This window comes from Macaca nemestrina (assembly GCF_043159975.1).
Source record: "Macaca nemestrina isolate mMacNem1 chromosome 11 unlocalized genomic scaffold, mMacNem.hap1 SUPER_11_unloc_1, whole genome shotgun sequence".
Classification (NCBI taxonomy): domain Eukaryota; kingdom Metazoa; phylum Chordata; class Mammalia; order Primates; family Cercopithecidae; genus Macaca; species Macaca nemestrina.
The window spans coordinates 938,849-965,000 of NW_027257572.1; the positions used below are offsets into that span (position 1 = coordinate 938,849).

The 26,152-nt window shown below is 49.6% G+C and overlaps 1 protein-coding gene across 1 annotated transcript in view; it reads right to left on the reverse strand.

Moving 5' to 3' along the window:
- The window catches only part of LOC139361133 (disco-interacting protein 2 homolog C-like), a 173,988-nt gene that overhangs the window by 133,599 nt on the left and 14,237 nt on the right, over positions 1-26,152 (reverse strand). The window lies entirely within an intron of this gene.

A 26,152-nucleotide genomic window follows, 5' to 3' on the forward strand; every position in this document is an offset into this window, starting at 1 on the left:
CTAAAGAAAACTCTATTTGGGTAATATAAGCACCAGACTTAAGAGATCAAGCAAACCATGAAAAGAAACCACTAACCACAGCTTCTCCAAAACAGAACTAAACACCCTTTAGTTTGAATTGGAAAAGCAGAAGTGATGATCAGGATACAAAAAAAAAAAAAAAAAAGACACAGTATCTGAACACAGGAGAATAATCAAGGGCCACTGTCTCTTCCTGTGTCAGTGGGAGCCTCGCATCTAAGCTGGATTTACAAGGTTGCTACTTTGGACTGAAAGGTATCCCCAACCCTAGTTTGTAAGCAAGTGGAGCAGAATGCTTCAATTATTTCAAGGTTTAGCGGTAAAGCTCTGCAACTCTCACAACCATTTTAATTGGTGTAATTTTAAAGTGACTCAATCTGTTGGCTGGAGTATCTAACGGCTTAACCACGGGGTCACGTTGGAAAATTTTTCCAATTGCTTTTGTTTTTCCTACTGAAGATGCATTTGAACGTTCTTGTAGCTTGCATTTGGCTGGTTCTGATGTTTGGTCCTGAGGAGGCCCGAGTATCCGTAGAGGAAGAATCTGAAACCTCAAGCCACTCGAGTGCTGTCTGGACAGATGGAGACCCCAACCCGAGGGCCCCTGACGGACTCAGCATGGGCGCAGGGCCCCCCGACGCAACGGGCCACGTATTTGCCGGTTACAAAACAACATAAGCACACACCCCCAGGTGTGCACACACGCTCTGTACACATCTGTCCCTGTCAACACCAGCACACACCCCCAGGTGTGCACACACGCTCTGTACACGCTCACGTCTGTCCGTGCCAACACCAACCCACAACCCCGAGGTGTGCACACACACTCTGTACACATGTGTCCCTGCCAATGCCAGCACACATTCTGTACGCACTCACATCTGTCCCTGCCATTGCCAGCACATATCCCCAAGGTGTGCACACACGCTCTGTACACACTCACATCCCTCCCTGCCAATATGAGCACACATTCCCAGGGGTGCACACAGGCTCTGCACATACTCATGTCTGTCCCTGCAGCCTGAGTCAAACAGTCACAGAGAGGCAGAGGAGGAGGAAGAAGGATGGGATGGACACTAAGGTCCTGGGCCGGGTTCCCCTCCCTACCTCGGGAGAGACCCCTCATGTGATCCTGCCATCACTCACCCTTCCGCCTCCATCCTCCATCCTCCCACAGGGATCAGGAGGATGCCCACTGCACAGAGCTGTGATGAGCATGAACAGAAGATGGCAGGAGCTCACGCCAAGGTGCTGAGCACGGGGCCTACGGAGTGCTTCTTTCTGCTGTGGCTGACATCATCAAACAAGAGACTGACACAGCTTCTGCAGAGAATGTCACTTGCTGAGAAACTGAAACGTGTGACCTAGGAGCCTGTGAAGGTCTAAGAACAAACCAACAAACCAAACGGTTTTGTTTGTTTTTCAAACACCATAGCCTGTTTTTTCTTTTTTTTCACGCTCTACCTTCGGTATCATGTAGTTCAATTTCAAAGTAAGTCCAAAAATTACACAAAATCACAGGACTGAGCATGGAGCATTGTTTCACTTCGTGTCCTCCAGCCTTTAGGACACATTAAGGAAAGACATGATTCCAGGATTCCCATTAGAAAGGCTGCCCTGAGGCACCTGCTGGGGCAGCCAAATTGCAGCTGTTGATGCTGCCCCCAAGCTGCTTGGATGAAAGAGAAGATTCCGGAGGTCTCCTCTCTTCTGCCCCTTGTCCAGGAGAGAAGGTGGGGGGGAGAAAGGTGAGAGAAGATAGGAAGAAGGAGGGGGGAAGGAGGGAGAGAGGAGGAGAGAGGGAGAGAGAGAGGAGGGGGGAGGGAGGGATGGGGGAGGGAGGGAGGAGGGGCATGTTCCATCCACCAAGGCAGCTACACTGCAGAGAGAATGGAGGGTGTGTTGCCTCTCAGGACAGCAAGTTCAAGCTGTTTATAATTGTTAGCGTAAACAGTGACCAGCTGAGGACAGGGCTGTCATTGGAGTTGACGTTTTATTTTCATAGTTGATATTGGGGACCTGGACCTAAAGCACCGTGCCTTGCCCTTTTGCCAGGTGGGCCTATGCTTCTCTATACTTGAGTCTATTTGACTAAATGCCCGATATTGACTAGGAATTATGACGTGTAGGATACCCCTTACCACAGTAACGTCAAACTCATGTTCTAAATGCAATTTATTCAGGGACTGGCTTCTAACTCTGGGTGGGAATGTTAAGCTCAGTCCAGTTCAATTCAGTAAGCATTTATCAAGAAACTCCTAGACCAAGAGCTCTGTTAGACACTGGGTATGGGGTGATGGGGATACGAAGATGTGGAATTAGAACTCGAGAAGCTCAAATGCTTCCATTTAATTCCCTAATGCAATTACTAAGCTTCAACCTGATGGCTGTAATGTCTAAATTCACTTTTTCTTTATTCCAGTTCTACATAACAAAGCATAAATAATCACAGAGGAATGATTCTGTGTTGGACTATTCAGTGGACAGAGAAGAGCATTCTGACCGGCGTGAGACACTGTCTCCGTTCCCAGGGAGCCCGTGAGGTGGCTGCACAGAGCACACGCGTGAAGATTCAGGAACATGAGCGTCAGGTGATGGGAGGGGCACGGAGGCAGCACCAGAAAGATGCCTGCCGAGAGGCCGCTGCAGCCAGGCCGGCCGGGAAGGTCACGGGAGTGGGCGCAGGCATCTCCCTCCAGCCGCACTTGGTTTTCATGAGGACGCGTGCACGGAAGGGGATGACACCGAAATGCTGTGGCGCTGAGGGGAGGAGGGGAGGGACACAGGGCCGACGGCTGGCCCCCACCCCTTCCGTCCCTGCCCCTATGAACGCTGCCAAAATCAGCCCCAACGAGGAGAAATGAGGTGGGTGAAAGAGGTGGACAGACTTGGCTTCCATGGAATTCACAGATTCCAGTCATTAAAAATCCCTTCTGAGTTTTCATCTGGAAAACTTTGCCAGTGTACTTAGGGACAAGAGGCAGAAGACGAAGCCAACACAACTGGGCTCAAACTGCCACCCTTCTCCTTCTCTCTTCATCCACCACCCTCCCTGGGCCCCTGAGAGTGAGAACCAGGAGTTGCACAGCCCAAGGGTGCAGCCCCTGACCAGAGGAGGGAGCCGCACGGCGGGGCCCCCAGCACGTGGATGGCAGGATCTGTGCTATGTCAGTCCCAGGGCCCCAAGCAGAGAAGGCCTGGGGCTCCCAGCTGAAGTTTTGCTGTCTCCTCTCTCACCAAAGTCGAGAAGGACTGAGTGGGACCAACGCCGCACCTGGTGGCTCCTCGGTGGCTGTCGATGTGGTCCTCAGGCTGCGGGTGAGACCCTCTAGGGAAGCCCAGACAGTGGAGAGAATCACAGCCACGAGTGCTCCAGTTGCCCCACAACTCAAGCATAGCCTGAGGAAGGCAGCGCCCGCTCAGATCCCCGTGCAGGCTTGTGTGGCACACTGGTGAGGCACACGGCACCAGAACATGGCACTTTAAGTGGCTTTGTGGGGTGTAGGAACACAAAGTGTGGTCTGGAGTGGCTCAGAAGTCACTCCCACCAGCCTGCGGGACCCGGACGGCCCCTTTGGACGTGGCTGGAGTCTCTCCAGGGCGGGCTCCAAAGTCCCAAGGATGAGGTGAGCGTCGGTCTTGCTCTGAGGAAGGCCCCTGACAAGTATCCTGAACATGCAGGTACACAGCTGGCTGACTCATCTGAAGGGACCTGCTGGGCTACGAGCCAGGGACGGCTAGAGAGAACTCGACTAACACACGAACCCTGCCCAGGCGCCCACCTGGGGTGCCCCCGAGAAAACTACAGAAGCTGTGAAGACGGAGGTGTGCACGGGGCTGGGAGAATCCTGGGAGGAGCCGCACTGGGGACCAGGAGGGACGGAGGGCTGGGCCCCACAAGCAATCGAGGGAGGCACTCGGTGCCCTGTACACCCCTCTGCACCCACAGCTGCAGGCCTGGCTGGCAACACGACCTTGTCTGCAGGGGCCCAGGAGCACGTGTGTTTGGCAGGAGCTGCCCTCCTGGAGCCGCACTACCGGTACCGTCATTTTAGAGGCAGGTACCTGCTATCAACGATGACAATCAACCATGCCACCCTGAATTGCAGCCATGTCCTCAGCCGGTCACTCTTTATGCTGAGAATCACAAAGAGCTTGAACTCGCCATCCCAAGAGGCAACAAGCCCTTCATTATCACGGCAGCAAGCCTCTGTGCAGCCCTCCACCCACGCCGTTTCCTGTCGGGGCAACATGAAGTCCCATGACGGTGACTCAGAGCCAGCCCAGTAGTTTCAGTGCAGGAAAAATCACAAACACTCAAACACATCCTAAACATGGGCAGTTGGTAGGAGCCGATTCCTAAATTCAGCCTGTTCAGAGGCTTTCGGGGCTAGCACAGCTCTGATAACAGGCTTGCGCTTTCTGCTCCCGGTAAAGGGCGGCGAGGAGGCCAGGCTCTGCCATTCTGCAGGCTCCCCTACGTGGAGCCTGCCCTGTGGCCTCGGTGGCCTGTGCCAGACAGCGTGACCGTTGCCCGCAGTGAACACTCGGCACAGCGCAGCAGGCTTGGGGAACAGAAAGTGACCTCTCAGCCCGCGGAAGATGCTAAGCCACGCACGGCCTCACGTGTACTGCGTGTCAATCGCCGCTGAAGCAGGAACGAGCTCTTAATAGTTCCAGTAAATGCAAAGGCCGCCCTGGAAAACTGCGTGAACCTTTGTGACTACTCACAGGTAGGTAGCTACTGCCTGAGACACAAAGGTAAAGAATTAACCTGAAACTGCATATTATAAAACTTATTTTTAAATGATGGCGCTTAATTGAAAAGACTCCCAAAGAATACTGCATTAGAAAGTGACAGAGTGAAACCGTGAGGCTGACCGCAGGAGTCCCTGGAAATTTCACCAAATGTTGTGTCAAAACCGGGAAACAGAAGAACTGCACCTGATGAAACATTCGATTAATCCCTCGAGTCCTCCCCACATACGAAGCTATGTAAAAAGTGTTCCCAGAAGGTCAAGTGAGCAGGAGGGCTGTGAACACACAAAGAGAGAGCCACTTCGTCTACGGACCACAACAAAAGAAACGCTAATGAGTGCCGACGACACGCTGGAGTCCAGGGCTCTGGGCGCAGCTGGGATGGGGACACTCAGGGTCCCACTGTCCAGATGGGAAACCAGGGTGGAAACACCAGGGAGCCTGTCCCAGGGTGCAGAGCTAGTGAACAGTGGTTCATACTGCGACAATCCCAGCTGCCAGGCTCTGGGGCTCCTCGGGACAGAATCCTGTTGACTTCACTCTGGGGTGCGAGAAGCGGCAGCATCCCCCAAAGGCACCTGGAGAAGTGGTGTTACCCTCCATCCACTGTCCCCGGCGTTACCCTCCATGCCCCTGTACCCGGCGTTACCCTCCGTCCCCCTGTCCCTGGTGTTACCCTACGTCCTCTGTCCCCAGTGTTGCTCACCATCCTCCTCACCTTCAGTCCCCTCTCCCTGTCCTCCCTCATTTTCCTGTTCAGCCAGAGCACATCACATGTCTCTTCCCTTTTCAAGAGGCTCAGCTGCACCCAGAGGCATTCCAGCCTATTCGGGATGGGACACACACCCTGGGGAAATGCCAGCACAGGGCCGGAAGAGCCTGAGACCGTCTCACTGTCGCCCAGGAAGGATGGAACAGTCCACGGTCACGCTGATTGTCAGGCAGGATGAAAACTTCTGTGTCCGAAATGTTCTTTTCACTGGAACTCTTCGGACCATTCGTGAACGAATCAGTTAAATACCAGCAAGGGCCATTCCCACTTATTCTCTGGCTACGGTTTTCCACCCACCAGCAACCACACTCCTAGGAATTATCCCTAACGCAGAATCAGCGTCTTGTGCCTTTAGGAAAACCTCTTTCTCTCCAGCTTTGTCCTCCTTCCCCAAAAGGTGCCTCTGACTGCCTCACTCGCCGTACCAGGATTTCACTCGGCTATGGAGGAAAATCTGTGTGAGGCTCAGAGGTGGCTGGTCCCTGCATGGGCAGCAGGTCTGTGACATCCTCCGAGGAGCCTGGCCCAGGCCTGCCTCACACGCCAGGACTCTGCCTTCTGGCCCTCAGGCCCCCGAAGCTGCTTTCCCTCCAGGTGTCATGCCCCAGGCAAGAAGGCCGGACCAGGGCCCACGGCTGCTGTGGGTCGGAAAAGCCTCCTGACACCTCCCACTCCAGGACCCCCCATCAGCATCCCAGCATCTGGACCTGTGTCACCAGCCGCTCCGCCGTACAAGAGAATTGGATTTTCAGCTGGGTGTGCTGCTTCCCTAAACAAAGTAGGGTGTTGTTACTCAGGAAAAAGGAAAAATTGACATCTTCTTGGCAACCCCGCGACATCCAGCCACCGGTTCTCACCACCCCAGAGATGTCCATCCAGGGCAGATAGTGTCTTCAACCAAGCGCCACTGACCCAGAAGTGCAGTAATTAGTACACTTTCACCAGAATCACCCACTCCTTCACCTTTACACCCAAGAAAAACATGCTTGCCAGGTAAATTAGATGTCCAGGAGGTGTAAGGAAACCCCAAGCCTGCTTTAAGCCTCAGACTTTTGAGACCGCTGAGGGCTGTGCGCACAAGAACAAGGCTGCACCCGAAAGCTCTGCTCCTGCCGGACGTCGTGGACAGACCGCACGGCTCAGCCACATGGACCCTTCCAGGACTTCACGAGAGGGACCTCCGTGGTACATGCAATGATGTGCACTTCGTTCAGCCTCGAACAGACCACGCCCTCGTTACAGGGTCGGTGGTCCACCTCCTGCCATCAGCCCCCCACCTCACCGAGGGTCTGTGTCTTCATCTGAAATAACTTTGCTGTTTTACCTGGGTACCAAAATGCAGCATCGCGATGTTTAAAGGGCTTTAAATATCAACACTCCGGGTGCAGTCCTTGTCACTTTAATGCGGTCACTCGATGCAGGCCTCACTCACAACTCTGAGGTAGCTCATACCTTCCCTACCTAACCAAGGAAGAAACGAAGGCACGGAAGGTGCAGCTCCTAAGGAGCAGATTAGGATTCAAACCAGTGATCTTCGTCACATGCTGACCTACCTCTCAGGCTGAGATAACGTTGAAAATTAACCAGGTAGAACAGCGTTCCATAAATCAGCTGGAAATGGTCCTCGTGGATGGGCCTGTGGTTACTCCCTGAAGAACAAGGCCATTAGCCCAAAAATCCACCTGTGTCACACTCAAATGTTTACATATACAATTATTTTTAAAATAACCCAATCAAGCATGTTCACAGCCATTTAGAGCCATATAGATCGTCTGCTTCGCTGACAATCAACCCAAGACCTCTGTCGGCAAAGGGCACGGTGCCAGATCCAGAGAAGGCGGGACAGAGACACAAGCAGGAACCTCTCCATCCCTGGGAGCCTCGCTCTGATGTGTCCGTGAGGACACGGTACAGACCGCGGGGCACAGGCAGACGGCAGGCCAGGAGAAGGGGCTGCATTGCCGGGAGGCAGTGCTTTGAGCTCGAATGGATGGAACACTGCTAACCAGTGAAGGTGGAGAGACGCCACCCGTCTGAGAGCATGTAGAGGCAGCAAAGCACAGCCAGCCTCGGGGAACCAGAAGCCACAGGGACATCAGGTTGGGTGCTGCTGTCTGCCGGCCACCGGCTGGGGGACTGTACTGGGCCTGGAGGGACATCCCTGACACTCCCCACCAGATGCCAGGGGCACCCCCGACCCCAGGTGAGAACCACGGATCCCATGGCGAATGAGGCCAGCCTGTGGGAAGTGGGGCTGGGACAGCTCTGTACAGCTTAATAGGAAGTTGGGTTCTATTTTGTGGGGTTTTGGTCACGCCGATGGCTAGTCACGGCTGTCCGTCAGGAAGTGATTTGAGGACAGACTAGAGAAGGGGCTGCCAAGACCAGCGGAGCATTCGCTGCCTGGGTCCAAGGGAAAGGAAATAAAGGCTGGCGATGTGACAGTGGGGGGAAGCACAGAGCGAAGGAACTGGTGGAGACACAGGGCTGGCCCCGCACAGGGCTCTGAGCAGCTACCCGGGGGTCGTCCTATGAATTTTCCTCATGGCCCCAAGAGGCGGCTGTGAGGATCCATCTCCTGAGGACAGAACTGCTCCAGAGCCACACAGCGAGGATCCACAGAACCAAGATCCGGGCCAGCTCCAAAGCGGGTGAACTTGACCCCTCAGTCATGGTCCTAAGACAGGGATCGGAGCCCCCTGGACACACAGACTCAGGAACTGCAGGAAGGGGAAACGGATGCCCCGGACCAGTGGCGGGACCCAGGGTTTCAGCCCTCCAGGGCCACTGGGAGGAGCCACTGCACAGGTGGACACACGGTGCTTTAACCCACGCTGGGGGGAGGAGCCCTCACTCTCAGGGTGGAGACCGCAGCTCGATCGGGCCAGCCTCCCTGCTGGGCACAGCCTGCGCCACACAGGATGCTGAGGTGCCCCAACGTTGGGGTGCTCAGAGCCACTCAGCTGAGATCGTGGTGCTTTCTGTAACCACTCTCGTTTCTTTATGCTATAGATCTGGACTCCACCCTTTGCAATGTGTGGGCTTCTAGGAAGAGGCTGGCCAGCCGGGGAAGTGTCCTGGGCTCTGTCCCAGTGATGACGAACTTGGCTCCCCACAAGGGCGGCCTCTTCACCACAGTGACCCCCGGGGACCACGCCTGCACCCACCTTGTTGAAGATAATTCACTTCTCATCCGTGAAAGAATAAAGCTAGACTAACTCAATTTCACACTCACTTCCAACTTTAACAACTTGTGTTAGGAAATCAAAGGCAAGGACTCTGACCACGTCACAAACCCAGGAAGCAAAATCCAAGACTAACGGAACGATGCCACCTTCGCAGTTCCGAGCTTTACTAGTTGTTTTTCTTTTCTGGTCTGTTTTTCTCTTTTGGTTTAAATAATTAAAGACCCTCGTTGAGAAGAAAAAAAAATTCTCTATGAACCTAAAAAAAGTGGTTCTAATTAAACATTTACATATTCTTCCATATGCTTCATAAACAGTTGAAATTACAGCTCTAGGCCGGGTGCGGTGGCTCAAGCCTGTAATCCCAGCACTTTGGGAGGCCGAGACGGGCGGATCACGAGGTCAGGAGATCGAGACCATCCTGGTTGACACGGTGAAACCCTGTCTCTACTAAAAAATACAGAAAAAAACTAGCCGGGCGAGGTGGCGGGCGCCTGTAGTCCCAGCTACTCGGGAGGCTGAGGCAGGAGAATGGCGTAAACCCGGGAGGCGGAGCTTGCAGTGAGCCAAGATCACGCCACTGCACTCCAGCCTGGGCGGCAGAGCGAGACACTGTCTCAAAAAAAAAAAAAAAAAAAAGAAAAAAGAAATTACAGCTCTACTTACTGTTAAGTACTTTAACCAAATGAAAGGTTAATTATACAGACTGGCAATTATAAAAAATAAGGCTACATATTCGTGGCATCACGAATAATTAATAAGAACCGTTTGATTTCATTCAGACCAGGGATTCTGTGCTAATAGGCTCTCAACTGCCTTGAAATAATGGTGAAATTTTAAAATTACTTTTGTACTTAAATATGTCCCCAAAGTGAAGCACAGCGGCTAACATCCATCATGGTCCCCGGAAGAGCGACCCGCCCTACTATGGCCGACACCCTGATTCCCGAGGGCTGCATCCCGGGGCTGTACTGGTGCAGAGAACGTTCAGGAAACAGACCAGGTGGCAGGAGGGGGTCTTGTCCTCAAGAAACCTCATGAGTCTTGCTAGGGGGACAAACAGCGAGAGAATGAAACCGGCAGCCACGGAATCCGGACAGCGATGCCCAGGCCTCGCCATGTGTACCCCCTGGCTGGCACCTCCCTGAGACCCATCTGGCACAGGCAGCGGCAGGGTCCGGCCCTTGGAGCGCAGGGATGGCAGAGCAGAGCCATCAAAGCGGGTGGCATGCTGACAGCGGCTTCTCCTCAAGAGCTCCTGGCTCTCAGGGAGCTGAGGGCTCCTCAATGGGAAATTCTGGCTGAGCTCCAGGGGAAAGTGGGTGGGAGGCCCGTCTCCTCTGCCCCCATCTCCTCTGCCCCAACCCTGGAAGAGGGTCAGATATCAATGCTAACTCTTGTGCTGACTCAATTAATTCCAACAATTCAGAAAACAAACTTGCTTCAAGTATTAATTTCCTAAAAAGAACGAACACGAATTCAAATAATTCACATAATTAAAATGATTTTAATTGTTAATTTAATTAAAACATCTCCGTTTTCACAGCATCATGTACCTTGGTACTTTCTCCTTATTGCATTTCCCATCTTCCAGGGCAGGTTTCCTTCCACCCAGGGCAGCAGCGACTCTGGTGTCTCGGGTATTCCCAGGCTTCCGTCAGCCCCTGGGGGGCTTACGGTTCTGCAGCGGTCTCCATCCTCATTAATCTGCATAAGAACATCCGTCCGCAGGGATGTCCTGTGGCCCCGTGGCCACATCTGACGTGCAGCTAAACGCTGGGCGTGTCGCCTGGTGACAGCAGATGACACAGCTGTGGGCAAGGTAGCACCTCTGGGCGCCGACACTCTCGATGAGTTTTTTACAAGACCATTCTTTAATGGATGAACCCCGACAGGAAACACTAAAGATTGTTTTTAACTATTTTTATATCAAGACATATCTTTATCAAACGTTCACTCAATGCTAAATGTCACTTCTCCAGCCAACCCCTTTAAGAATACCTAAAACTTAAGACTGGAATGACGCTTTCAAACACATACTCTACTCATGCATTCCCGGGAGCAGAGAGCAGCTTAATGTTTTCACGCTACACAGGCATGAAGTTTGGCGAAGGCATTTTAATATTTTTACCTGAATATTTGAATAAAATCAAAAGATCATTTTCACTCTAATATTCTACTTAGAATGTAATTTTCCATTAAATAAACAGTCAGTGTTCAGTAACCCACATGCTGATAAACTTTTGAAAACTTTAGAAAGTATTAAGTATAATCAAAGATTACTTTTAATTTTCGAGCTGGTAAGAGCCTGTGTCAGGGAACAGTGTTGAGATTGAAGAGATAAAAGCGCGATTATTTTCTTAAAGAAAAGCGAAATTCGTAAAAGAGACCACGTGATTATATAAAGAAACACAGAATCCGTTTTCAGAAACGGCAAACATTGACCACAGAACACCAGCGTTGCCCGTGATGAGAGAAACAGTTAAAAGGAAGAATTCACGGCGGCCCAGCATAGATCAGGTGTGGGAGGACAGAGAGGTGATGAAATGATCCTCCTTCTAACTTCCCAGAAAGGCACAAATGGCCAGCATTGTAACTGAAGACCAGGCAGGCACCAGTGTGAACTCAGACTCCATGGCCAGCACCGTAACTGGAGACCACATGGGCAATGGTGTGAACTCAGACCCCACGGCCCACACCGTAACTGGAGACCACACGGGCACCAGTGTGAACTCGGACCCGACGGCACCTGCCTGGGCTGCTCCAGCCACCACCAGAACCTGTTCTGCAGCTGAACTGGAAGCTGATTCTGGAAGGAACTGAGGAGCATGAGGACGAGATCCTTCTACCTCAACAGGGATCAATTTTTTAATGATTTCTTTCTTTTAGAAAACTGTTAATAAACTACTTTGTTCCAAAATGTCCAGGATTTCAGCAGCCTCTATATTCCTTCATGTCAATCAAAGCTTAGGCACGTGGGTTACTTCACTGTTCGCGACACCCTTTTCAAATAAAACCTGGGGCCGCCTGTGTACCCAAGAGCCTGGGCACTGAACATTCAGAGAAAACGTCCAGGGCGAGAGTGTTCACGTCCCAGCGGTGCGGTAGAGTGGATGGGGGGAGTTCGAGCCACAGGTGGCCACGCCTCCCCTGCCTCCGGCCAGTGCCCACTGCTCACGCACTCCTTCCTCGGCCCATCCTGAGCCACGGGGCCCTCGCGTAACCAAGGCCGCTGCGGTACCTCCAGGAACAAACTGGTTACAGGTGGACTGCTCTCTATGCAAGATACAAAGATTGTTTTTAAAACTGCTCGTCTCTGGAACTTATCCCAGTCACAGGCTAGATTAAGAAAACTGACTAAAAACAGCAGGAAGAAAAACTCACTCTACCCATTGAGGCAAGAGAAATGCACACAGCCTCTGAAATAACTGCAGAGGAGTTTTCCTGGGTTAGGTACGCGGTGGGGTGACCCTACCCCATAGCGGGGCGATGGCACATGGTGGGAACCAAGGAACATCTCCGAGTAAATGTAGGAAAATGCACTCAACTCCCAAACAGAGAGAGAAACTGCTTTTTTCCTTAAAAGCTTCTCTCTTTTATTCTCAGAAAGACTCTCTTTGGTGTCTTGACTGCTGAAGGGACAAGCCTGTCATCCCCAGAAAGCAGCCCTGGACAGTCTCCAGATCCTATGGCCCTCAGGCCCACCTTGCCTACTGATGATCCCACATTACGAAACCTGATCATCAGAAAAACCTCCCAGTCCGCAGCTCACCAGTGACATTTTATTCAGGGAAATGCTAATAAAAACCTGGGGTTCTGTGTAAACGCTGTCCCCTAGGTACTGAGGCTCCACACAGATGGCACACAGGGAGACAGGCCTCACCCCTTCCTGGTGCCCCATGTCTCTCTTCACATTTTATTAGCTGAGTTTTGTGGCGGTTTGTTACTTTTAACCTGCCTGTCCAAGGCAACTGCACTAAACTAATTGTCCGGGGCAGATCCACTCATAATGACCCTCAGCTCAGAGTTGGAAGTAGCACTGGAGAATGAGGTGGTTTCAGGGCACTATGCTTCCCTGCCCTCTTTTCCAGGGATGCCAAGTAAGTTTCTGCCATAGCCGATGATGTCAGCACTACACTAACATTCGTTCAACGGCAGGCCACCAATTAATGCTTAATGAACAATGCCCTTAAGAGCAAAACCCCATCTCTACCAAAAATACAAAAAATTAGCTGGACATGGTGGTGAGCGCCTATGATCTCAGCTACTGGGGGACTGAGGCAGGAGAATTGTTTGAACCCAGGAGGCAGAGTTCGCAGTGAGCCGAGATTGCACCATTGCACTCCAGCCTGGGCAACAAGAGTGAGACTCCATCTCAAAAAAGAAAGAAAGAAAGAAAAGGAAGAGAGAAAGAAAGAAAGGAAGGAAGGAAGAAAGAAAGAAAGAAAGAAAGAAAGAAAGAAAGAAAGAAAGAAAGAAAGAAAGAAAGAAAGAAAGAAAGAAAGAATTCTCACGACACTGTCAACATCTTCAGTTCTTCCCAAGGATAGCGTAAAATTATCACACACAACGTAAACCCAATTAGATCAACGTTCTCTCCTCACCAATCCAAAACTAAATCCTTATTTCAAACTGGCCCCCAATTTTTCACAATTTAAGAAGACTGAGAGGAATAACCATGAACAAGCAAGGTTTACACAGACATCAGACTTCCCAACTCTCGCTCAGGAGCTCACCCCAAACTCCTTCTGCGGAATCAGCCCGGATAACAGTTCCTGGTGGCCGCACAAGAACAGAGGGTCCCACGAACCCACGACAGACCCCACCATTCAGCCCCAGGCAGAGGAGAGAGGTGGAGGGTCACGAAAGACAGAAAAGCAGGGAACTGTGATTCTTCTGAGTTAATGCAGGTGATTGGGCCAAAAAACAAGGCACATCCACCTGTGAATGGTGTGAGCTCCCAGCTGGCTGTGCAGAGGCTGTAGATATGAAGGAACTCACTTCCCTGCACACTGAAGTGCATCAGCATCTCCACATCGACCGCACCTGGGCTCTGCTCGCCCCTCACAAACTAGGATGACAGTGGCTGCTTCTGGACAGAATGTCAAGGACGGATGGACAGACATCCTGGACAGACACTGTACAGAGACCAGGGGCTGGGCAGGGGGAAGCGGCACAACCTTGGGGCCAGCAGGGGCGAGGCCAGGAAGCCTCGGTGAAGGCCTGTATCTCCTCATCCAACAGAAGCAGGAGGGGCCACCCAGTGAGGGCTGCAGCTGCGGTGAAGTGGCCAGTGGGACATAGCAGGAGGCCGTGGCCAGCCTTACCCCCAGCCCGGGAGGAGGGGCCCAGCTGTGGGCACTGCCCCGGGAGCCAGCATCTTGAGCCCCCAGGGAAGATGGGAAATTGCCCCTGGGCACTGGGTGCTCAGGCTGGAGGTGGTGAGACCTCGAGGCCCTGCAGTCGGGGAGGCGAGGGCAGAGGTGGCCAGACTGCAGCTCAGTGAAGGGTTTTGTCAGGAAAGGCCCCCAGAGGCTGCCTCACCAGCCCGGGGGAGGTTACTTCCAGCCCAGAGGCTCAACAGGGCCCTTGGTGGTGATGCTTAAACTTGTCCTCTGACAGAGGACCATCGAGACAGAGTCACTCAAACCTCTGCCAAGTTCTGCACCCAAATGAAGCTCATCATAAAACACCTCATTTCACCCTACACAGAGTCCACAGACTGCTCCACAGTCTCCCAGGTAAGAGTTGGTGCATCTCTGCTGAGCTACTTCTGACTTCATCCTTTCTCAACTGCTTCATGTTTCACCCTACACAGAGTCCACAGACTGCCCCAAATTTCACCCTACAGAGTCCACAGACTGCCCCGCATTTCACCCTACACAGTCCACAGACTGCCCCACATTTCACCCTACACAGTCCACAGACTGCCCCACATTTCACCCTACACAGAGTACAGAGACTGCTTCACAGAATACTACCAAAGGGGACCATCAAATGATCCCCAAGAAGTAATGAGCGCCTTAAAAGTAAGAAAGCCAACCTCCTCCCCCTCTCCTAACTCCCTCTCCTCATTTCCGCAGAACCAAAGAAATATGAAGGGCCAGTGATGCCCCACTGAAGAACGCTCTCCTGGTGGTTACACTCTGTACATAGGGAGCACAACACTGCTCCGTGCTGCCTGAGGCTACTAGTCTATACTACACTAGTACGATCTGTTTGTTCTATTCTATACTATTCCATTCTCTATGATAGAATACTACAGCTTCATTCCATACTATAAAATACTGTACTATCTGTTCTATCCTATTCTATTTTCTTCTATACGGAAAGGAGTTAGCCAGCTTGCTTTAGGCAGACAGTAAGGGAAGGGTCCCAGAGAGCCTCCAGCCCATGTTTTGTGCAGATAGGGGGACTTGCACGGGGGGCTCGCCTAAACATGCTCACAGCAGACTAAGGATCCCCACGCACACGAGGGAATGGGGTGGAACCACCAGATATTTGCTCCTTAGACAGGGAGCCCAGCCCCATCAGCTTCTATATAAAAGCCCTTGTAGTCAACTGGGAAGGGGGCGACCAGCAATCTGCTCTCAGGACCCCTCTTTTCGCTGAGAGCTTAACTTTTAGCTTAACGAGTTCCACTGCACTCACTCTTCGATGTCCCCGTGCCTGTTTCTTCCTGGTCATGAGACAAGAACCTGGACCCAGCTGAGCTAAAGAGCAAAACTCCTGCATCAGTGCTACAGAACACTATCCTCTCTGTTCTGTGCCATGCGACTCTACTATTCCACACCACACTACGTAATATTAATACTATGCTGTGTGTTCTAATCTAGATTGTATTATGCTATGCAATACTACGTCATTAGTTCAACTGTATACTCTACAATACTATCCCACTTGTTCTATTCTAGACCATGTAATACTATTTGTCCTATTGTATACTATACTACATAATGTTACACCGTTTCTTCTATTCTATGCTACCCTATATAACAGTATGCTATTTGTTCTTTTCTGCGCTACTCTATGTAATTCTATTCTGTTTGTTCCATTCTATACAATACCTTGCATCATTTTACCATGTTCCACGATACAAGAGTAGAGTCAGTTATACTTTCATAATCTCTTTTCCAAGCTCTTACCCAGTAAGAAATGTGATGTTTTACTATGCCTCACATAAATGCACATTTCATGATAATCAATGCCATTTCCTATGGTTGTAGAATTCTGTCCCTATGATTCTATTGATACGGCTTCTTTGGGCTTTTCTGTAAGTCCTTTGCAGTGTCTGGTTTCCTAGTGAAAAGATGACTAAGGTCCCGATAAGATCCTACAAAACCAGCATTCACACAGGCTCACCTGTGTGCACACTGCTGGACTCCGTGTTAAAGGAGGGACAGGAAGACAGACGGCTGTCGGTGGATGGAAGGCAACAAGCACAGAGTAGATTCCAGAACTGAGACAGGTACCAAGGCTCTGGCACAGCTCAGGGTCGATCCCAATTCTAGCCTCTCACAGAAAGGCAGAGGAGACTTAGCACAAAGAGCATGGAACTTTGCTTTAATAAAGCAAATGCTTACCATCCACTGTGAGGAGCTCAAGGAGAAATGGCAGTAGGCTCTACTAATAACTACTGCTTTAAAAAATGGAAGGGAGAGGGTACATTTTCACATGGGCCATGTGGAAAGTTGGCTGGACCTGACACTGGACCTGATGCTGGACCTGCCGCTGGACCTGATGCTGGACCTGACGCTGGACCTGCCCCTGGACCTGCCACTCGGTCTGCTACTGGACTGCTAACAAATGCTGCAGATTTTTATGGCGAGAAAAGTACAATGCGTCTGAGAGCAGCTGTCCCAGCTCTGGATGAAGCCGGCAGAACAAGGAAGCAGCAGAGACGCTGGTATCATTCAGTGGGCAGAGTCAATGACCCTCCTCTAAGTCCAGCAAAGCTCAATCTGCATGTCTGCAACTAGAAATAGCAATCGTAAGCCAGACCTCCTGGCAAATACCATTGACCCGCTGTAATTCTGTGTGGTGTATTATGTCCCATGTACGGGAAATCATTCACAGAGCCTTTAACCAGGAAGTACTAACATGACTTTTAATGCAATATAAGAGCTTTGCACCCATTTCACATATATTTAACCCCAGTGGTATATTTAAATATATATTTTATAGAACATCAGGCATGTTTATCTAATGGCTCGAACTTTCACAATGTCTCTCTCCCTGAGAGGACAGTGGAGGATCCCATGCACTGTCTCCAGGAACATGCCCTTCCCAGAGAGGATTCACAAATCAAATGTGCACATGCATGCATGCACAGACACGTGTCACACACACATATACACATGGACATGCACACCTACATGCAATACATACATTCACACATGCACACACATTCACATAATCACATAATACCACCACATAACACATGCATACACATACACACAACACTCAAACACACACGCACAAACATACAACACTCAAACACACACGCACAAGCATACACACAACACTCAAACACACATGCATATACATACACATTCTGACACATACATATGTAAATGCGTAGACATAACATGCACAAATATACATGTATAACTTTATACACACGAGCATCCATGCATGCCTACTTGCACATATGTGCAGTCGTGCCTAAACATGTAACACATGCACACACATACATGCAACACAAATACACATGCACACATATGAACATGCATGCACATGTACATTACACACAAAGGCACACATACATGCACAACACATATACATGCAATATACACTTTCATACACATAAATGCAAACACACATACATATACACCCCTCAAAGACCCCATTATTCAATTCATTTTTTTTTTTTTTGAGACGGAGTCTCGCTCTGTCACCCAGGCTGGAGTGCAGTGGCCGGATCTCAGCTCACTGCAAGCTCCGCCTCCCGGGTTCACGCCATTCTCCTGCCTCAGCCTCCCGAGTAGCTGGGACTACAGGCGCCTGCCACCTCGCCCAGCTATGTTTTTGTATTTTTAGTAGAGACGGGGTTTCACTGTGTTAGCCAGGATGGTCTCGATCTCCTGACCTCGTGATCCGCCCGTCTCGGCCTCCCAAAGTGCTGGGATTACAGGCTTGAGCCACCTTGCCCGGCCCCCATTATTCAATTCTAAACAAAGTGGTTTATCCCCCAAATGTACCTTCTCGTAATTAATAAGCTCTACTGCACATTTCTTGTTTCTAATAATGAGGTCTCACACACAGCACACACACATTTATACTCCAATACGTGTGAACATATAAATAGAAATAGGCACACGTGCACGAAGACCCTCTTCTGTAAAGGTATTCTCAAACTTGAACTGAACGAATTCTGCTAATTATAGTCAGAGTCAACAAAGATATATATTTGACCTCGGAATGAATATACTCGTTCTTTTCGTTACCCCTGGCAACAGCAAGAAGGTAAAACAGAGTTGTGCGATACCCTGTCACTTATTCAATCCCACTTCCTGGGATCTGACCCACTTGGAATAGCGTTTCTGTCTGAGTGATTTCCTTCTGACTAAAATCATGAGACAATTCCTTCTCTTCCTGCTTTCTCTTTCCCAGGCCTTTTCACTGCCCTTTCATCATCTCGGAAACTAAATCATACTTGTCAAAATGGAACGCAAAGAAACAGCCTTAGGAGAGAATCCCACAATGGAATGGACCCAAGAGAGGAAAAAGTATTCTTTTTGAAAATGTACAAAAGGAAAAGTCAAGAGGCCTGGGTTCCCTCTCATGACAGAAACAGACATCAGCATAGCAGGTCACTCAGCACAGTTCAGCTCTGTGTATGTAACAGAGATTCTAGTCCTTGTCCCTGTTTCAAGCTCTGTGTATGAAACAGAGTCTAGCCCTTGTCCCTGTTTCATGATGTTGCAATGAAGGTAACAAAACGGACAAAGGGCACAGGCTGCAGAAAAGGATTTTAAAAGGATGACTTTTAAAATGTGAGCCTGCTTTTCAAGGGCACAATGAGGACATTTTCAAGTATATTAAAGCTGATTTATAAGAGATGGGTATAAAGACTCTACAAGGTCATTAGACTTTAGACTTACAAAGAAAACAAATCACATTCTCCTAGCATCACCAGTCAGGTGTTCCACAAATACTAAGAATAGCCACCGCAACGGGGTCCACTATGAGGGGTCAAAACATAACCCATGAAGCATGGCCAAGAGCTCCTATAACCTGATTTCTAGGAATCTAATTTTAAACATCCTCACAGCTAGCACATCACAAAAATACAGAGCTCCAAATGCTGTAACACAAGTGCTAACAACACCTAGCCAAAAATATACGAGGCATTTCAGGCAAGAATCCAGAATCAGAAGAACACAAGTTTTCTAAGTTCTTCAAAAGCTGGTGCTGGTTGAGGCTCTTCTGCAGACTTCAACAAAAGACACGCTAGAATTAGCCATTGACGGTAACCCTGAGTCAACACGCACAGTGTTCGGAAAAGCACAAGGCCTGCTCCGGGCTTGAGACCCCTGGGAACTTTCTCTGGACCACACCGAGTGGACGACTTTGAGGACTCAAAATAACCAACAACCAGTCCACGAACAGAGAAAGAAGACTGCAGCCTCCCTGGGGACCTGGCTCCATGCCTGTCCCCTTTCTTCCGGATACCTTTGCCCTTCCTGGCTCCCTCCTCCACCTGGAGATGCTCTGGGTTCAGGCCCCTCTCCAGTTGTGTCTCGGTCCACAGCTGGCTACCTGTGTGAAGCACCAGGCCTTGAAGGACCATCTCCACCTGCTTCCTGCACTTCCCACCCACTTCCGCGAGACCCCCAGGCTCTGGCTGCTCTCAGGGATCAGGGCCGCCAGGCTCCCCTCACAGGCTCCAACTGGAGTCCTGCCCCCTGGTTTTCAGCAACACTTGGGACTTTCTCCTGGAAACTCTCGGCTCTGGGCTTTAGAGAACTGTGCCATCCAGCTCTTCTCTGGACTCTAAGCAGGGCCTTTTCTGGGTCTTCTAACCCTTCCTCCATTTCCAAATGTGGGCTTTCCTTTGGCGTCCTCTCTCCAGACATGCACGCCTCACACTCTGGCTACTTCACCTGCACGTCTACCTAAGAGGCTCCCAAATGCACCCTGCTCCAGATTTTCCCCAAGCCTCCTCCTGTATTTCCAGACTCGCAGCTTGCAGTGGTGTCTGTAAGTATCTCCGAGTCAGATCCACACTTGCTTCTCCTGATTTCCAGCAAAGCGCAACGCCAACCTCAGGGTGCAGACTCGCAGCTTCTTCCGCCTTCCTGCACTCCCTCTTCCCCTCCTGACCCAGGCACCGAATCGCTCAGCTCACTGGCTGCCTTCTGTCCTCCTCTCGCCATGGCGAGTGCCCTGCATGAGCCTGCTCTGTCCCTCAGGCTCCACGGCGTGCCGCACATCAGAGGCGATTCTCTCCGGAACCCTCAGTGGCTCCCTCGTATCCGACAGGTAAGGACTTCCACATTCTGGCCCCAATCTAACTTTCTGGCCTCAGATATGCACATCCATATTTTATCTATGCAAAGAGAGTACAGGCCTCACACCTGCTCTCATTCCTGGGCTCCTAGCTCCTCCTGAAGGTGCTGTATGAGCTACCTATGCACTTTCCAAACACTAATTGAATATGCGCTTGGAGAACATTTACTTGATAATTTTGTGGCATTGCCGGATAACGTGGACAAAGTGAGAACTACGCAGGTGTGTGGATGCTGCCTTGCCCAGACCTCACTTACCCAGACACTCCCAGATGCTCAAGGTGACCAGCCCTATTGGCGCACAGGCAGGCGCAGGCTGAACCCCCACAGCTGGGCCCGGCGAGCTGAACTATAATCATGAAGCAGCTGTTTGCTCCTAAATCTGTGTATGCCGGTGCACTTGTTACACATTACTGAAACCAATAAAGTATGACTCCAAAGAGAGAATAATTGTATGAAAACTAAGTTGGATGCCTTTCAAAGACTTAATATGGGGGAAATTTTTTTTTTCATTTTAATCTTTTCTACATTGCTATCACATTAGGTATGGGCAAAAAATATACACAATGTTTGAGGAAATAATTTTTAAAGGTTTCGAATGTAACATATCTTGTTTCTCTTGTGTTGCCTATTCTCTTCTAGAAGAATCAAAACTGTGGCAGGCCTGCGATGGCTGTGGTTGAGGAAAGAGGCCACACCCACAGCCAGCAGAACCACGCTCAGCAGCAGCCTAGCCCCGCGTGGAAGAGGCGTGAACACTCTCGGGAGAGGTGGATGTGCACTAACCGTTCCCAGCTCTGACCTCTTTGATTAACTGAATATGGTGATTGGTTTTATCTGAACATCAGACAAAAGGGTGTCTACGCCCAGGAAAGACTCTAAACACTCTGGACCCTGCTGGGGCAGATGGTGACCTTGACCCAGTGATACCACTCTCCAGTGGGCAGCCAGCCCAGCCTCCTAATCGTAAAGGACATTCATAGCAACACTACGAAAAAGAAACACGACTGTTCTGAGCCGGAAAAGTGAAATTTAAAACATTAAATATACAGGTTCTAACTAAGAGGCAGATGGACCGGGCGCGGTGGCTCACGCCTGTAATCCCAACCCCTTGGAAGGCCGTGGTGGGTGGATCACTTGAGGTCAGGAGTTCGAGACCAGCCTGGTCAACATGGTGAAACCCCATCTCTACTAAAAATGCAAAAATTACCCGGATGTGGTGGCGGGCACCTGTAATCCCAGCTACTTAGGAGGCTGAGGCAGGAGAATCGCTTGAACCCGGGAGGTGGAGGTTGCAGTGAGCCGAGATCGCGCCACCGCACTCCAGCCTGGGCAACACTTTCTCAAAAAAAGTAAAATAAAATAAAATAAAATAAAATAAAATAAAAGGCAGACAAACAAAAGGAGATTGCCTCTGATCTTAAAAACAGAAGTATTTGATTCACAGCCTGGATAATTGAAGATCTGCATAGAAATCACCTAGGGCCCCGCCCTCCCTCACAACAGACTGCGATAGAGGGAAGGAGGGCAGGAGGTGGGCCCCTTATCCACGAGAGGCTCCTCCCACCCCATCCCCTTCCTCAGGAGGGCGGCCTGCCCAGTGCAGGCTCCCTTCTCCCCAGGTAAGACCCTGGTGTCTCTACAGGAACACCCACCTCCCTTCCCTGCAATCCACTCCAGCTGCTCACGGCCAGCCAAGGGGGGCGCTCTTCAGAGAGGAGCAAACGGCTTCGGGGAGAGCCTGAACTCCCACATCCCAGGTGTGGCTTGCCAGGGAGCACAGAGGAAGGATGCAGGTCCCGAGAAGGAGGAGGCGCAGGAGGACGATGAGAGAGACAAGAGAGACAAGGGAGGCAGACCGCCTAGCGACGCGCTGAGCGCAGGACCTGGCGGGGGCCTCCTGGGGAGGGGCAGAGGCAAACAGGCTGCTGCTTCTAGGCTGCTCCGGAGGATACAAGCTCGGAAGGGGCTGCAAGGCAGGACTCGCTGAGGAGCAGTCATGTGGATGCCCCGCCTCTCACACGGCACACACTGACAACATGCAACTAACAAACAACACAACACGCATGTACAATGCGCTTATACAACACTGACAACACACAATGCACACAAACACACACAACCTATACAACACATACCCAATACATGCAACTCACAACACAATATGCATTTTTAACACTCAGGCAACGCATAACCAATACATGCAACTCGCAACACAACATGTACGTACAACACACTCATACACACATACAGCACACGTAACTCACATACAACACAACACGCACGTACAATGCACTCATACAGCACACACAACACACAACTCACATACAACATGCACATGCAACACACTCATACGACACACAACACTCATATAACACACAACACACACAACTCACAACACAACATGCACACACAACACTCACACAACATACACACAATACATACAACTCACAACATACACATACAACACACTCATACAGCTCACGTACAAAACATGCAACTCACGTTCAACACAACATGCACGTACAACATACACGACACACGCAAATCAACGCAACATTCACATACTCACAACATACACATACAATACACTCAAACAACACATACAAGAAATGTAACTCACGCACAACACAACATGCACATACAACACACTACACAACATTCAACACATACAACATACACAATACATGCAACTCAACACAAATACATGTACAATGCACTCACAACACACAACACTTACACAACACACAACACATGCAACTCACAAACACACGTACAACACACTCATACAACACACAGCACTCACAAAACATACACACAATACGTGCAACTCATATACAACATACACATACACACGTACAATGCACAACACTCATATAACACACAACACACATACAACATACAAAACATACAACTCACAAATACACGTAGAACACACTCATACAACACACAACACTCAAACATACAATAAATGCAACTCAACACAATATGCACATGCAACACACATACAACCCATGCAACTCACATACAACACAACACACTCATGCAACACATTCATACAACACACACTGTACAGATTCTAAGTATGAAATAGAAAACAGCACACGCACGGTTTCTAAAGTATGATGAAAGTGTTTTCAAGAAGGTCGTCCAACATCCAAACTGGTACCATGTCCTCATTTTCAGCTGCTGCTCAGATTCAAGCATTTTTATCATCCGCTCTATGAATTATAATAATACAGCATAAACCCAGTTTTCATTTTACACCCACTTTGGTGTGGGTTGCTCCAAAACAGGGGCCAGGAGCCTCAGAGTCGTCCTTCAGAACAAAACACAACCCACACTCAGAGGCCAGGAAGGGAACTCGGGGGGTGACACACACTCTCTCATCTGCAGAGCTCTGCTTCAAATACTTTACACGTAACCAGGGCTGGAACGGGGTTGCTGAGGGTACAGACACGGCAAACTGAGAAGAAACTGGCAGGTGGAGGAAGATCGGCCAAAACCCAAGGAAAAATGCTGAACATTTTCCACAAATAGTTCACACGACAGATGATACTCGGGCTACTGAAAGTTTATTGAGAGGGGTCTTGCTCCAAAGAAAAAGTTCTCTCCCAAGGTTATCGAAGATTCACAGCAGACACCTGCCCCCAACACACCATCTGCCGAGGGCCTAGGAGTCAAAAAGAAAGTAAGACAGAAGTAAGGGTACAGGGGAAGGAGAGCAGGAGGGGACCGAGTACTCGGAACCAAGTGAAGTGATGGGCGGACACTGAATGCCTGACTCCAGGGTTATCACCTCGGAAAACAAGTCTGTTGAAGTCCGTAGTAACAGTGTTAGTGCTTTCACTGAACCTGCACTCAACACTGGAGAACCTCCCTGTGTTATGAAGACGATCTGAAAAATAACATTAATTCACAAGGTAGAGTGACGATTCAGCCACAGAAAATAAAACTGATATAATCCACTGCAAGTCACACTATGTCTTTCTTTAAGACTGGTTTATGACGCAGAAAAGAGGCAGCTTGAGATCTAAAATACTGAAACTGGCAGACACCTTGTTTCCCTGAATTCTCACAACCGTGGCACCAGCTAGGGTAAGACAGAGTGGCTTTCAGAGCTTCCAGAACAACAGAACAGATCAATCATAAATATGCAAAGGTGATCTGAAGACAGAATTAATATTCCACGTTTTGGCTTAAACTAGTCATGTGATTTCCAATAAGTGGGAAACATCCACACCAATTTTTATAAGAAAGTTCAATGTGAACACATAGTACAGAACACGATCTTTGTTTTGGAATTTATTTATTTAATATGACAATTTCAATTGTCTTTAGGGATTCCTGATATTGAATGCTCATCTTTACTAATGATGAGCTACCCATTTTCTGACTGAGGAAATGGAAAGTTGTCACTGCCTAACACCAATACTCAACACAGCCTGTATGAAAGGGAAAGCTACACCTGTGTGCACACACATGCATACACATACCTACACATGTACACGCACACACATACACGTGTACGCACGTGCACACACATGTACACATGTGTGCATACATCCATATGCATGCACACATACGCACATACCTGCATACACACGCATATGCGCACACACATACATATACACGCGTACACATGTACATACATACATGCATATACACGTGCACATGGACACGCATACACGCATACAGACGTGCACACACATGCATATGTACATGCATACGTAAGTATCATCTCAGGTATGTGGATTCAAAATTCTGATGCAAACAAGAATAATCACAAAACAAGGTAGGGTGTCAACAAGTGAGAATTGAGATGGAAGTCCTGGAATGTTCCAGAGACGATAGGAGGGAGGTCTGCACATCACGTAAACATCTTACCCATTTTAAACGTGACCATTCCTGCCAACATCGGCCTGGATTAAGAAGATTTCATTTACATAAGGAACAGAAAATATGATACTTGTTCTAATGAGGTTCTCTAATCATTAGATTATTTTCATAATTATAAGTAATCACTAAATAACTTCCTTTCAAGGGTCTAAAAATAAAAATAAGATTACAAAGTCACAGTCCTGACAGTTTTATCATGCAAATCACAGCTGTGAAAATAAAGCATGGCTTTGAGACTATGCCCTCCTCAAATACCCTTCATGGAATTTTGTACCAGTAATGGCTGGTAATTAATTGTTACACCAGGTGGAAAAGTATACCATTTGGGGTATATGAAGTAAGCATGTAAAGAGAAATGACCACACACACCTGAAACCAGGTCTCATTTCACAACTGTTTCCTACTTTCGATTTGCTTAATTTACTTCATGAGGTGCCTTGAGGAGAGAAAGCAGAGCTGGGATCCGCCCCGAGGCTGCTTCGGGGAGAGCTGGGTGGGCACCAAGCCCCTCAGACCGAGGGCTGAGCTGCGTGGCTATGACCCCATCACTGCGGCTCCCCAAGCGTGTGTCCCTGTGTGTCACGCAAACCCCTGCCACACAGGTGACACACGCCACACGCCTGACACAGGCTCAGCACACAGGGAGCGATCAGTAAGGGGTGACTAGAGAGAAGCGACGGCCTTCAGCGTGGACGGAGAAAACAGGTCACAGACTCACAGAGGAAACGCCGCAGATCCACAGACGGAGAAAACACCACAGATGCATGGACGGAGGAAACAGACTACAGACGCATGGAGCGAGAAAAGCGCCACAGATGCACGGAGGGAGGAAAAGCGCCACAGACGCACACATGGAGAAAACGCCACAGATGCACGGACGGAAGAAACGCCACTGACGCACGGACAGAAGAAATGCCACAGACGCATGGACGGAGGAAACGCGCCACTGAGGCACGCATGGAGAAAACAGGCCACAGAAGCACGAAGGGAGAAAACGCCACAGACGC